We start from the raw sequence: 14,440 nt of genomic DNA on the forward strand, positions 1-14,440 counted from the left end.
TAACTGCTTTTCGGGTAATCCTTCGATTCGTGACTGAAGTCATTTCAGAACAATTGACAGTAAACTGTTATCTTGCACAGCGGTGTCGTAAGATACGTATAGGGTCACGCGTGTGGACGACCTCCTGGTTGAAGTAGATAGCGATTGTCCTACATCCCTCCAAACTAACGACTGTCGTTCCGTAAAGAAGAGAGAAAAGAAAGAAGGAAAGGAAGCACTGCGGTAATCGACCTACAGGCGTGTCATCCTTAGTCATTCAACATCGGTTGAGGTATGCACGGGATAGGTCAGCACATCACATTCCCAATCATTCATCTACATCTACATGGATACTCTGCAGATCACACTTAAGCGCTTGGTAGAGGGTTCATAGAACCACCTTCTCAATAATTCTCTGTTATTCCACTCTCGAACAGCCTACGGAAATAACGAACTCTTGTATCTCTCGGTGTCAGTGCTAATTTCCCTTCTTTTATATGATCGTTTCTCCCTCTGTAAGTTGGCGTAGACGAAACATTTTCGCTTTCGGAGGTGAAACTTGGCGATTGAAATTTCGTGAGAAGATTCCGCGGCAAAGAAAAACGCCTTTGTTTTTATGATGTCCATCCCAAATCTTTTATTACTCCGTGAGACTCTCTGCTCTGTTTCGCGATAATACAAAACGTGCTGCTCTTCTCTGAATTTTGTGCCTGTACTCTGTTAGTTCTATCTGGTAAGGATCCCAGACCACGCTGCAGTACTCCAAACGAGAACAGACAAGTGTTCTTATCCACTACTAAGTCTGTGATGGTTGTGGTGTAGGACTGATGATTCGTCATGTCCACTTGATTTCCCTACATCGGTTAAGGGTAGTGCCGGGCTGATTCCTTTTCAAAAGACCGACTTCCCTTCCCATCGTTCACACATCCTTCCCTCTCTCTAACGACCCCGTCGTTAATACCTAGTTTTCCTTTCTTGCTTAAGTCTTGTCCGACTCGCAGGTGTTCATCGTGCAACGAAATTCTATTCTCCCTTAGTTAATGACATCCTGACAATAGTCTGCGACATGTTGTTACATGTGTCGACAATTGCTGCCCGTTGTGTCGGTAACGTATGCAGAGTTCTGTAGCCTCCTAAACACAATACGGCAAGAGAAACCAAACTAACATAGGGAGTTTGACCCTAAGGCGAACTGTTACAGGATTGTTACCTACAATAATTTGGTCACCACCACGAAAGCGACAGACAAATTTGCGTCTAGAGGAGACGTTGACGGAACTGTATAAAACTATCACCCAGTTTTGTAAATTATATCTGGTCTCTCGACATCATTCAGACAGTCAGCGTCAAGTACATGTGTGTTAAGCAGACTACATTCAGATATAGGAGCTAACACACACACACACACACACACACGCACACAAACACAAACACACACACCATTGGTCGAGATCCAATAACTGTTAGCAGAATGTGGAATCGGTGGGTTCAGGGGAGTAATACGGAACGCCGTGCTGGATCGCAACGGCCTCGTATAACTATCAGTCGAGATGACAGGCATCTTATCCGCATGGCTGCAACGGATCGTACAGCCACGTCTCGATCGCTGACTCAACAGATGGGGACGTTTGCAAGACAACAATCATCTGCACGAACAGTTCGACGATATTTGCAGCAGCATGGACTATCAGCTCGGAGATCATGGCTGCGGTTACCCTTGCCGCTGCATCATAGACAGGGGCGCCTGCGATGGTGTACTCAACGACGAACCTGGGTGCACGAATGGCAAAACGTCATTTTTTTCGGATGAATCCAGGTTCTGTTTACAGCATCATGATGGTCGCATCCGTGTTCTGCGGCATCGCGGTGAACGCACATTGGAAGCGTGTATTCGTCATCGCCATACTGGCGTATCACCCGGCTAACAGCAATGTCGCGATACGATAAACCGCAATAGCGATAGGCTACAATCCGACCTTTATCAAAGTCGGAAACGTGATGGTACGCATTTCCCCTCCTTACACGAGGCATCACAAGAACGTTTCACCAGGCAACGCCGGTCAACTGCTCTTTGTGTATGAGAAATCGGTTGGATACTTTCCTCATGTCACCTCTTGTTCGCATTGACGGTACTTTGACCAGTGGACGTTACATTTCAGATATGTTACGACCCGTGGCTGTACCCTTCGTTCGATTCCTGAGAAACCCGACATTTCAGCAGGATAATGCACGACCGAGTGTTGCAGGTCCTGTACGGGCCTTTCTGGATACAGAAAATGTTCGACTGCTGCCCTGGCCAGCACATTCTCCAGATCTCTCGGCAATTGAAAACGTCTGGTCAATGGTGGCAAGTGCAACTGGCTCGTCACAATACGCCAATCACTACTCTTGATGATCTGTGGTATCGTGTTGAAGCTGCATGGGCAGCTTTACGTGCACACGCCATCCAAGCTCTGACTCAATTCCCAGGCGTGTGAAGGCCGTTATTACGGCCAGAGGTGGTTGTCCTGGGTACTGAGTTCTCTGGATCTATGCGCCCAAATTGCGTGAAAATGTAATGACATGTCACTTCTAGTATAATATATTTGTCCAATGGATACCCGTTTATCATCTGCATTTCTTCTTGGTGTAGCAATATTAATGGCCAGTATTGTATATAGTTTTATGCTAGGCGTAATGGGCATCTAACGGCAGATCCTTCGTGGAAAGGGAATTGATCAGTGGCTTTTTTTCAATCTCTTGGGGCGCCTCAAGGCTCCTGCTACCAACTACAAACTATTCTTAAGAGGAAAGTAATCCCCTTCACACAATCTACGTAGAAACGTACAGGTATCTCATCACGTCCACTTCGCGTTCACGTTGAGCGATTTTAGTTTAATATCTATTCTGCCAACACTTATGACAATACGTACCATTTCGACAATCTTCAATGCTTCAAATGGAGAAAAGCGATATCATACCAATTACATATTATAGACATATCATAGTCCATTAGCATACACTGACTATATTCAGCGTCGGTGTATGGATTGTAGCCTTGTAAGGAAATCAAAAATGGACGCATTTTGCAGTTCCTTACAAGGCTACAATCCATACGAATAGCCTGATAAAAGGCTTTGCTTTCAATGTTAACAAATTTCTCTTCCTCAGAAACGCTGTTCTTGTTATTTCGTAAGTGACGCCGTAGCCTCTAGAGAAAAAGTTACTTATTTGCAGTATTGCCATTATCAAGTGTGGTAACCGTGCAATCAAAGGTGATGATATCATTTACAAAAATTTCGCTAATGTGAACTCCAACCACAATAAGTTAATAAGGTTATTTGCTATTTCTAGTTATCATTTTATATCCTCTCTGCTTCGGTCATCAATAGTTACTTCTTGCGCAAATAGCGAAACTCATGTACATTTTGTGTCCCATTTCCTAATTTAATTCCCTCAATACTGCTTGAATTAATTCGACTACATTGTATTGCCTTTGTTTCACTTTTATTTTTGTCCATATCATAACTGTTTAACATGTTTCTATCTGTTTCGTTTAAATGCTCTTCAATCCCTTTGCCATGTTTGACTGAATTACAATGTCATCGGAAATTCTCGGTGTTTTTATTTGTTCTTCGTGAACTTAATTCCCTTTTCTCAATTTCTCTTTGGTTTCTTTCACAGCTTGTCAATGTACAGATTGAATGACATCTCACTCTTTTGTCACCTGGTGTTTCCCTTTCATGTCCTTCGACTCTTATGACTGCAGTCTGGTTTCTATACGAGTGCAGGTAGTGAATAACCTTTCGCTTTCCGTATTTTATCCCCGCTGTCTTCAGAATTTCAAATAGTACATTCCATTCACCACCTTCAGAAGCAGTTAACACACTGATCTGGTATGATAGATGAATGGCGACAGTGTGTCAAAGCAATATTCTGGTGATGGTTTGCACTACCATGTTAAAAGCAGAGTCAATGGTGTGCAGTGCGCACAGAAATACACAGATTGATGATTTTACACTGTATACTTGAGCAAGTATACTTGATTCAGTATTGTTAAAGATGAAGTATTAGTTGAAAATAAGGGTAGGGTGAAACTCAATGTGTATGTAAGCAGACAGGGCATTCAAGCTGATAGGTTACTGAAGAATAGTATTCTGCATCTCCACTCCGCACTGTGCTTAGGAAAGACATTCCACCCAATTCAGGGCATCAGACTATTATCTCCTGGCTAGCAGGTTAGAAACTTCACGTCACACAATACGCTTTCCTTCTCATTTTAATTTCGATGTTCACCATCAGTATTCAAAGCAGCTATAGTTTACCGACTGCACCACGAACGATAATTGTTCGGATGAGTTCAGATGTGCACCGAATGGGTACTGGAAGAATATATGATTGGTGGCTATGAATACCGTCCGTCCAAGAAGTTCCGAGAATAATCTTGTTCCTTGTGTATAAGCGACGTCAGCGCAGTAACTACAATAGCAATTTCAACTAACTACTGTAAACAACAGACGTGCATTCGACCAGACAGTTGTGAATCGGTAGTTGTAAGTAGTGGGCGTGTGGCCGTAGTGTGGCAAAGTTACTGCGTCATAAGTCGCAAAGGATCCACGACTCTAAATCAAGTGATCAAGACATTCTCCAGAACGTTTTGAAGAAGAGAAAGGTGTCCGCAAAGTTTGTCTTGTACGCCTTCGCCTTGTCAAATCATCAGAGGTGGTGTTCTCAGTACGAACCTACAACAAAACAACAAACGTACAGAAACTCACGCGAAGCGTCAAGGCTTTGACGACATAACCGACATCCAAGCTAAAGTGACATGCAACCTGAACAACATTCCAAAGGAGTTCTGACAGTTTAACATGGTTACATGAATGTTCTGTGTTTTGTACTCAAGCGTTTATGGATGGGGGTGGGGGGTTAATCCAGTCTCAAAACTTTTTAGACTGATGGGATATAACAGATCTTGGCACTTATTCATTGCACAGAATGTTGTAAATAATTAGATTTGTGAATTTATTTATGTAGACTTGTGAGTTTATTAAAGTCTGTAAATTGAGGGCTTTTGAAATTAGGAAACTATGGTCGTATACTAGATTACTGGGAACATTTTCATTGTTTCGTAGTTTCTGTGTTCTCTGATCGGTGATTCGGATATTGAGTTGGCAATGACGTTTCCTGTCGGATCACCTTCTATTATTACGTCTCGTACAAGTGACTTACTTTCCACTTAATATATAGCACAAACATCTTTTAAATGTCATAGTGTGCTTGTATATTCTAAATATTCTGAAAATTTCTTGTTATCAGTGGTATTCTTCATGTTGACTATTCTACTGCCAAATTTTCGCAATGTGTTGTATGCGTATAGGCCTGTTAAGGAAAGAGTGTCACATATTGTGCATTTCCATGGCGACCTTTATAAGCAACCATCGGAAACACCAACTCATGTTGGTCGATTTACAACGTAAATTCTTGTATGAGTACTGTTACAGGGAACGATAGCAAACCATCCACAGCTATTAAGTCCCCACAGTCTCTGAAAATTTTTAAATGTAATCATTTTTCCTATATATTTATCTGTCTACTGAAAAACACCGACGGTGAATGTAGACGATGTTTCATTCCCAGTCATCCAGTCAGTGCATGCTAATGGACTACGTATATGTCTATAATATGTAATTAGTATGATACCGCCTTTCTCCCTTTGAAGCATTGAACATTGCCGAAATCATACGTATTGAGATAAATGTAACAGAATAGAAATTCAACTAAAATCGCTCAACGTGAACGCCAAGTCGACCTGATGAGATACCTGTACATTTCTATATAGGTTGTGTAAACGGAATCACTTCCCTTTTAAGAACAGTTTATAGTGGGTAGCAGGAGCTTTAAGGCGTACCAAGTGATTGGGAAAAGTCACCGATCAATTCCCTTTCCACGAAGGATCCGGCGTTAGATGACCATTACTTCTAGCATAAAATTATATAACTGACATCACTGTATCGTAAAATTATGGAAAACTATTTATTGTCATCTATAATTATCTTTCTGGACACCGAAAATTTACTCAACGAGAATTAACACCCATACCACAAACCCTGCATGAACCATGGGGTTTTCCGTTGGTGGGCAGGCTTTCGTGACACAGCGTTACAGATAGCCGTACCGTAGATGCAACCACAACGGTGGGGTATCTCTTAAGAGGCCAGACAAATCTATGGTTCCTGAATAGGGGCAGCAGCCTTTTCAGTAGTTGCAGGGGCAACAGTCTGGATGATTGACTGATCTGGCCTTGTTACTCTAAACAAAACGGCCTTGTTGTGCTGGTACTGCGAACGGCTGAAAGCAAGGGGAAACTACAGCCATAATTTTTCCCGAGGGCATGCAGCTTTACTGTATGGTTAAATGATGATGGCGTCCTCTTAGGTAAAATAATCCGGGTGTAAAATAGTCCCCCATTCGGATCTCCGGGCGGCGAATACTCAGGAGGACGTCGTTATCAGGAGAAATAAAACTGTCGTTCTACGGGCCGGAGGGTGGAGTGTCAAATCGCTTCATCATGCAGGTAGGTTAGAAAATTTAAAAATGGAAACCGATAGGTTAAAGTTAAATGTAGTGGGCATTAATGAAGTTCGGTGGCAGGAGGAACAAGACTTCTGGTCAGGTGAATACACGCTTATAAATGTTGTTGTGGTCTTCAATCCAGAGACTGGTTTGATGCAGCTCTCCATGCTACTCTATTCTGTGCAAGCATCTTCATCTCCCAGTACCTACTGCAACCTACATCCTTCTGAATCTGTTAAGTGTATTCATCTCTTAGTCTCCCTCTATGATTTTTACTCTCCACGCTGCCCTCCAATACTAAATTGGTGATCCCTTGATGTATCAGAATATGTCCTACCACCCGATCCCTTCTTCTAGTAAAGTTGAGCAACAAATTTCTCTGTTTCCCCTGTTCTATTCAGTACCTCCTCATTAGTTACATGATCTACCCATCTAATCTTCAGCATTCTTCTGTAGCACCACATTTCGAAAGGTTCTCTTCTCTTCTTGTCTAAACCATTTATCGTCCACGTTTCACTTCCATACAAGGCTGCACTCCATACAAATACTTTCAGAAACGACCTCCTGACACTTAAATCTGTACTCGATGTTAACAAATTACTCTTCATCAGAAACACTTTCCCTGCCATTACCAGTCTACATATTATATCCTCTCTACTTCGACCGTCATCAGTTATTTTGCTCCCCGAATAGCAAAACTCATTTACTACTCTAAGCGTCTCATTTCCTAATCTAATTCCCTCAGCATCACCCGATTTAATTCGACTACATTCCATTACCCTCGTTTTGCTTTTGTTGATGTTCATCTTATATCCTCCACTCAAGACACTGTCCATTCCGTTCAACTGCCCTTCCAAACTGTCTCTGACAGAATTACAATGTCATCTGCGAACCTCAAACTTTCTATTTCTTCTCCATGGATTTTAATTCCTACTCCGAATTTTTCTCTTGTTTCCTTTACTGTTTGCTCAATATAGAGATTGAATAACTTCGGGGATAGGCAAAAAACCTGTCTCACTCCCTTCCCAACCACTGATTCCCTTTCATGCCCCTCGACTCTTAAAATTGCCATCTGGTTCTTGCACAATTTGTAAATAGCTTTTCGCTCCCTGTATTATACCCCTGCCATCTTCAGAATTTGAAAGAGAGTATTCCAGTCAACATTCTCAAAATCTTTCTCTAAGTCAACAAATGCTAGAAACGTAGGTTTGTCTTTCCGTGATGTAAGATAAGTCGTGGGGTCAGTATTGCAGCATATGTTCCAACATTTCTACGGAATCCAAATTGATTTTCCCTGAGGTCGGCTTCTACCAGTTTTTCGATTCGTCTGTAAACAACAAATACAAAATCAAATAAGCTTAATGCAGGAGTGGGTTTAATATCGAATAAGGAATGCGGGTAAGCTACTACAAACAGCATAGTGACCGCATTATTGTGACCAAGATAGATACGAAGTCCACGCCTACCACAATAGTACAAGTTTATATGTCAACTAGCTCCGCAGATGACGAAGAGATTGATGAAATGCATGATGAGATAAAAGAAATTATTCAGATAGTGAAGGGAGACAAAATTTAATAGTCATGGGTGACTGAAATTCGATAGTAGGAAAAGGAAGAGAAGGGAATGTAGTAGGTAAATATGGAATGGGGGTAAGGAAAGAAAGAGAAAGCCGCCTGGTAGAAATTTGCACAGAACATAATTTAATAATAGGTAACACTTGGTTCAAGAATCATGAAAGAAGGTTGTATACATGGAAGAAGCCTGGAGATACTGGAAGGTCAGATAGATTATATAATGGTAAGGCAGAATTTAGGAACCAGGTTTTAAATTGTAAGACATTTACAGTGGCAGGTGTGGACTCTGACCACAATCTATTGGTTATGAACTGTAGATTAAAACTGAAGAAACTGCAAAAAGGTGGGAATTTAAGGAGATGGGGCCTGGATAAACGGAGAGAACCAGAAGTTGTAGAGAGTTTCAGAAAGAGCATTAGGGAGCGATTGACAAGAAAGAGGGAAAGAAATACAGTAGAAGAAGAATGGGTAGCTTTGAGAGATGAAATAGTGAAGGCAGCAGAGGATCAAGCACGTAAAGAGATGATTGCAAAGAGAAATAGTTGGGTAACAGAAGATATATTCAATTTAATTGATGAAAGGAGAAAATATAAAAATGCAGTAAATGAAGCAGGCAAAAAGGAATACCAACGTCTCAAAAATGATATAGACAGGAAGTGCAAAATAGCTAAGCAGGGATGGATAGAGGACAAATGTAAGGATGTAGAGGCTTATCTCACTAGGGGTAAGATAGATACTGCCTACAGGAAAATTAAAGAGAGCTTTGGAGAAAAGAGAACCACTTGTATGAGTATCAAGAGCTCAGATGGAAACCCAGTTCTAAGCAAAGAATGGAAAGCAGAAAGGTGGAAGGAGTATATAGAGGGTCTATACAAGGGCGATGTTCTTGAGGACAATATTATGTAAATGGAAGAGGATGTAGATGAAGATGAAATGGGAGATATGATACTTCGTGAATAGTTTGACAGAGCACTGAAAGACATAAGTCGAAACACGGCCCCGGCGGTAGACAACAGTCCATTAGCACTACTGCTAGCCTTGAGAGAGCCAGCCCTGACAAAACTCTACCATCTGGTGAGCAAGATGTATGAGACAGGCGGAATAGCCTCAGACTTCAAGAAGAATATCATAATTCCAACCCCAAAGAAAGCGGGTGTTGACACATGTGAAAATTACCGAAGTATCAGTTTAAAAGCCACGGCTGCAAAATACTAACACTATTTTTTTACAGACGAATGGAAAAACTGGTAGAAGTCAACCTCGGGAAAGATTTGTTTGGATTCCGTAGAAATGTTGGAACATATGCCGCAATATTGACCCTACGACGTATCTTAGAAAATATATTAAGGAAAGGCAAGCCTACGTTTCTAGCATTTGTAGGCTTAGAGAAAGCTTTTGAAAATTTTGACTGGAATACTCTCTTTCAAATTCTTAAGGTGGCAGGGGTAAAAGGCTATTTACAATTTGTACAGAAACCAGATGGTAGTTATAAGAGTCGAGAGGCATGAAAGGGAATCAATGGTTGGGAAGGGAGTGAGACAGAGTTGTAGCCTATCCCCGAAGTTATTCAACCCGTATATTGAGCAAGCAGTAAAGGAAACAAGAGAAAAATTCGGAGTAGGAATTAAACTCCACGGAAAAGAAATAAAAACTTTGAGGTTCACCGATGACATTGTAATTCTGTCAGAGACAGCAAAATACTTGGAAGTGGAGCTGAACGGAATGGATAGCGTTTTGAGTGGAGGATATAAGATGAACATCAACAAAAGCAAAACGAGGATAATGGAATGTATTCGAATTAAATCGGATGGTGCTGAGGGAATTAGATTAGGAAATGAGACGCTTAAAGTAGTAATTGAGTTCTGCTATTTGGGGAGCAAAATAACTGATGATGTTCGAAGTAGGGAGAATATAAAATGTAGACTGGCATTGGCAGGGAAAGCGTATCTGATGAAGAGTAATTTTTTAACATCGAGTACAGATGTAAGTGTCAGGAGGTCGTTTCTGAAAGTATTTGTATGGAGTGTAGCCGTGTATGGAAGTGAAACGTGGACGATAAATGGTTTAGACAAGAAGAGAAGAGAACCTTTCGAAATGTGGTGCTACAGAAGAATGCTGAAGATTAGATGGGTAGATCACATAACTATTGAGGAGGTATTGAACAGAATTTTGAGAAGAGAAATTTGTGGCACATCTTGGCTTGGAGAAGGGATCGGTTGATAGGACATATTCTAAGGCATCAAGGGATCACCAATTTAGTATTGGAGAGCAGCGTGGAGAGTAAAAATCGTAGAGGGAGACCAAGAGTTGAATAAACTAAACAGATTCAGAAGGATGTAGGTCGCAGTAGGTACTGGGAGATGAAGAACCTGGCACAGAATAGAGTTGCATGGAGAGCTGCATCCTAACCAATCTGTGGACTGAAGACCGCATCAACAACAACCATAAACAGCGATCTTTCTAAACTGAGACTGCTCTGTTAGCTGTGGTATTTAAGAACCATAGCTGGAATCTTCGGATTTGTTGGTGTGTACCATGATTTCAGGAAGGCGTCCGATTTAATTTTGGACTGTCACTTAGTGAATACAAGAAGCTAGGGATGCTAGCATATTGAATCGGAGTGATACTTCCCTTGCAAGAGTTACGTGTTTTCCCTGCTTTATCGCATTCAGTATATTTAATCAGATATCTTAGGGGCGCACTTTGAGGACGTTATGTACAATAACAATAAATGACGTGAATAGGATGGATTGTTGACAGCCGGTCCCCGTTTGTCACATGCAAGAACTAACAGGCTAGAGGCGCATAGCTGAAGGTTAGAGAAGCAACTTGATTACGCTAGTGCGGCGCAAGGCTAATGTTGTAGGAGCCAAAATGCCGACACGTTTATTTTTAACAAAAGCCAATAACTATTATATATACGCATTTCAGGGAAACTCTGTTTATTTGTCATTCCATAATAACATGCAAACATTAATATATCATTGATAACGGAAACGACTGTCATCGGAAACAGCAAACGAGTATCCCCGAACGTTAATGAAGCTGTTCAAAATATTACTCAAAATTTGAACTACGAGTACTAACAAGATTCGGACAACTCTCCCGTGACGTGTCTGGACATGTGCTATGGTGTCATTCATTGTGGTGGTGCAACTAAGAGTACAGATCAGCGATAAGTTACACACCAGTGTAAAGTCTCATTTTACTTTTAGTTATTATTTAGAGAATTGCATGTTGTAGGCGACATGCGACACCCGTGTCTGAACATGTATGAACATCTGCCAGAAAGTTTCATATCAGCGCACACTCCGCTGCAGAGTGAAAATCTCATTCTGGAAACATCCCCCAGGCTGTGGCTAAGCCATGTCTCCGCAATATCCTTTCTTTCAGGAGTGCTAGTTCTGCAAGGTTCGCAGAAGAGCTTCTGTAAAGTTGAGAAGATAGGAGACGTGGTACTGGCAGAATTAAAGCTGTGAGGACGGGCCGTGAGTCGGGCTTGGGTAGCTCAGTTGGTAGAGCACTTGCCCACGAAAGGCAAAGATCCCGAGTTCGACTCTCGGCCCGGCACACAGTTTTAATCTGCTAGGAAGTTTCATATCAGCGCACACTCCGCTGCAAAGCGAAAATCTCATTAAGGTGGAACCTGTACAATGTCTTTCAATAACAGTCCTTTTTAGAAAACCAGTTTGCGTTTGTCACGAAAATTTTACCTATAAGTACATTTCCTAGGGTTCAAGTTTCGTCAGTAGGCTATGCAGAAATATTGTTAGGGAAACAAGTTGTTCGCCTGGATGCGCAAATGCATGATAGTGCGGAAACCCGCAGTGTCGTCACAGAATGACAGTGAGTCAGCCGCTAGGCAACCACGACGTCCTTCTCCGTGACTAAACACAGATAGTGGCAACAACTGTCAAAGAACAGGTGGAAATACTTTAAAAGCGGCTGCGTGGGAGGGTCCGGCAGTGCAAGACTGGCAACTACGGTGAAGGCGCGCAAGATCGTGATCGCCCGCGCATTCCAGGGGCAGCCGCGGACCGCGGACTTCCGCATCCTGGAGGAAGAACTGCCGCCCCTCCGCGATGGGCAGATACTTGCCGAGGCTGTCTACATCTGCGTCGATCCGTACCAGAGGGCCCTTAAAGACGAGCACCAAGTCGGCAGCACCATGATTGGATCCCAGGTAAAGTTTCTCTGATACACCTTACTCCTAACCGATTCGAAATAATACGCACTGATTATGATCAATCAGAAGTGCTTTGTGTATGACACATTTATACTCGTATGCTGTATGCAAGAACACACACCCACACACATGCACACAAGCACACGTAAATAAAATCACAGATTTTCTGTCGGGCTAATCACCTTTTCTCTACACCACTGACAAAAAATAAATAGATAAAGAGAACGTGATGTATCGAAGCCTATGAACCTGTTACAACTAATTGACTTGTAACACAGACTATTTACTTCTGAGGAGTATCAGATCATGCAATTTCGCACAACTGTTGAGGGTAAATGACGATAATTTGTTATAAAGTAAAAAGAGAAACCATTGTAGACGCTATAACAGATATTTCAGCTATACCTTTTTCCTAGTAATGAATTTAATTTAGTTATAAACGACGACGTGTGAGAATAATATTAATCTCTGTCTATCACAATTAAGTGGTCTAGTTGAAATGACCTGGTAGAAACTAAAATACTTTGTATGTCACTAATTATTTCAAAGGACTATGAGACAAGTAATTAATTTATTTATCATATTTTGTATCTAAGTGAGCAAAAACGATTCTGTCGCGAAGTGGATGCCTCGTATGCTGATGTCCTTTACTTAAATTAATTCATTTGTTAATGTCAAGCCGGTCAGTGTGGCCGTGCGGTTCTGGGCGCTGCAGTCTGGAACCGCGTGACCGCTGCGATCGCAGGTTCGAATCCTGCCTCGGGCATAGATGTGTGTGATGTCCTTAGCTTGGTTAGGTTTAAGTAGTTCTAAGTTCTAGGGGACTGATGACCGTAGATGTTAAGTCCCATAAGTCCCATAGGTCTCAGAGCCATTTGTTAACTTTGTTTTGTTTGTTTCTTTGTTTGTTCATCAAAACCATACAGTTCAAGACGTTACACTGAAATATATGGTATGGAAACTGTGTCACGTCATCACACTTGATGTTTCTACCCCTGTCATAGGAATACCGTCTTTGATTAGTAACCAAAACGTCCTCGGTCCCACGTTCAAACCCCGCCACTGGTAAATTTTGAATAAAAATCATCAGCAATGGTGGCTTAAGATTTTCCACATAAGAAGTCGCCCTAGTTCTGCTAACGGCCTTGACAAAGTAGCCAGAGAAGCGAACAGAGGTTCATAGCACTCTTCTGCCCGTGGGATGGGAAACTGCCCCTAAGGCGGAAGAATCAGCAATGATGAGTAGCTTGAGGAAGCAGAAGGCAATGGAATCCACTGCATTAAAGACACATAAGGTTTATCCACAGGACATGTGGCCTGTAATTGAAAAAAGTGTCATGATCTCAACATTTAAACATTAGATATAGAGAACAGAAATCTTGGCATCCGGCCTAGCAGGCGAATCACTGCTCTCTATACGTGAACCCACAAACACATCAAGGCTTTATTACCATGCTTTCTGGGCCTCTGTTACTTGTTGGGGTGCGGCTGTGTACTGATCTTGCCTCCTCACTAGCTTACAGCAGCGTGAGCCTTCATATACTGTACGATAAAACGTGGGCTGAAATATGGCAAATGCCATATTGTGTGTGTTAGGCGAGGCGGGGGGATGTAATTGTATTAGGTTCAAACGGACGTAGCATATAGGTTATAGTAGTTGTGCTGAGATAAGAAGATCTGCGCAGGATAGACTTGCATGGACAGCTGCACCAAAGCATACTTTCGACTGAAGACCACAACAGCAAGAGACCGCTAAATATACAAAAGAATTACAGACTTGGCTGCGATGTGGAATTTATGGAAATCAATGGGGTATGTTCAAAATTTGAGCCACACCGTCCAGACCGAGTGGTTATCGTAACTGCACTGACTACCCTTCAGAATAAAATTCTCAACTTATCCACACACTACTGATGTAGTGCCCCTCGCCCTTTATCCTGATTACCCCCGGCATTTCGCCGATTCCCGTAAGAGTTTAAGTCTGATGCGAATCAGCACTGAATAAATCACTGACAGTCTCGTCTTAATTAAACATATATACAGTGTTTGCTTTTTTGAGATACCTAAAAGGGCAGATATCATTTTTGATCCAGCAGCTATTATGAATTAATAAACAAAGATATTACAAACCTTGGCTGCGAGAGGG

At 41.8% G+C, this 14,440-nt stretch overlaps 1 pseudogene; it reads left to right on the forward strand.

Moving 5' to 3' along the window:
• The window catches only part of LOC126278860 (prostaglandin reductase 1-like), a 70,270-nt pseudogene that overhangs the window by 22,148 nt on the left and 33,682 nt on the right, over positions 1 to 14,440 (forward strand).

The sequence above is a fragment of the Schistocerca gregaria genome, chromosome 6 (assembly GCF_023897955.1).
Source record: "Schistocerca gregaria isolate iqSchGreg1 chromosome 6, iqSchGreg1.2, whole genome shotgun sequence".
In the NCBI taxonomy this organism is placed as follows: Eukaryota; Metazoa; Arthropoda; class Insecta; order Orthoptera; family Acrididae; genus Schistocerca; species Schistocerca gregaria.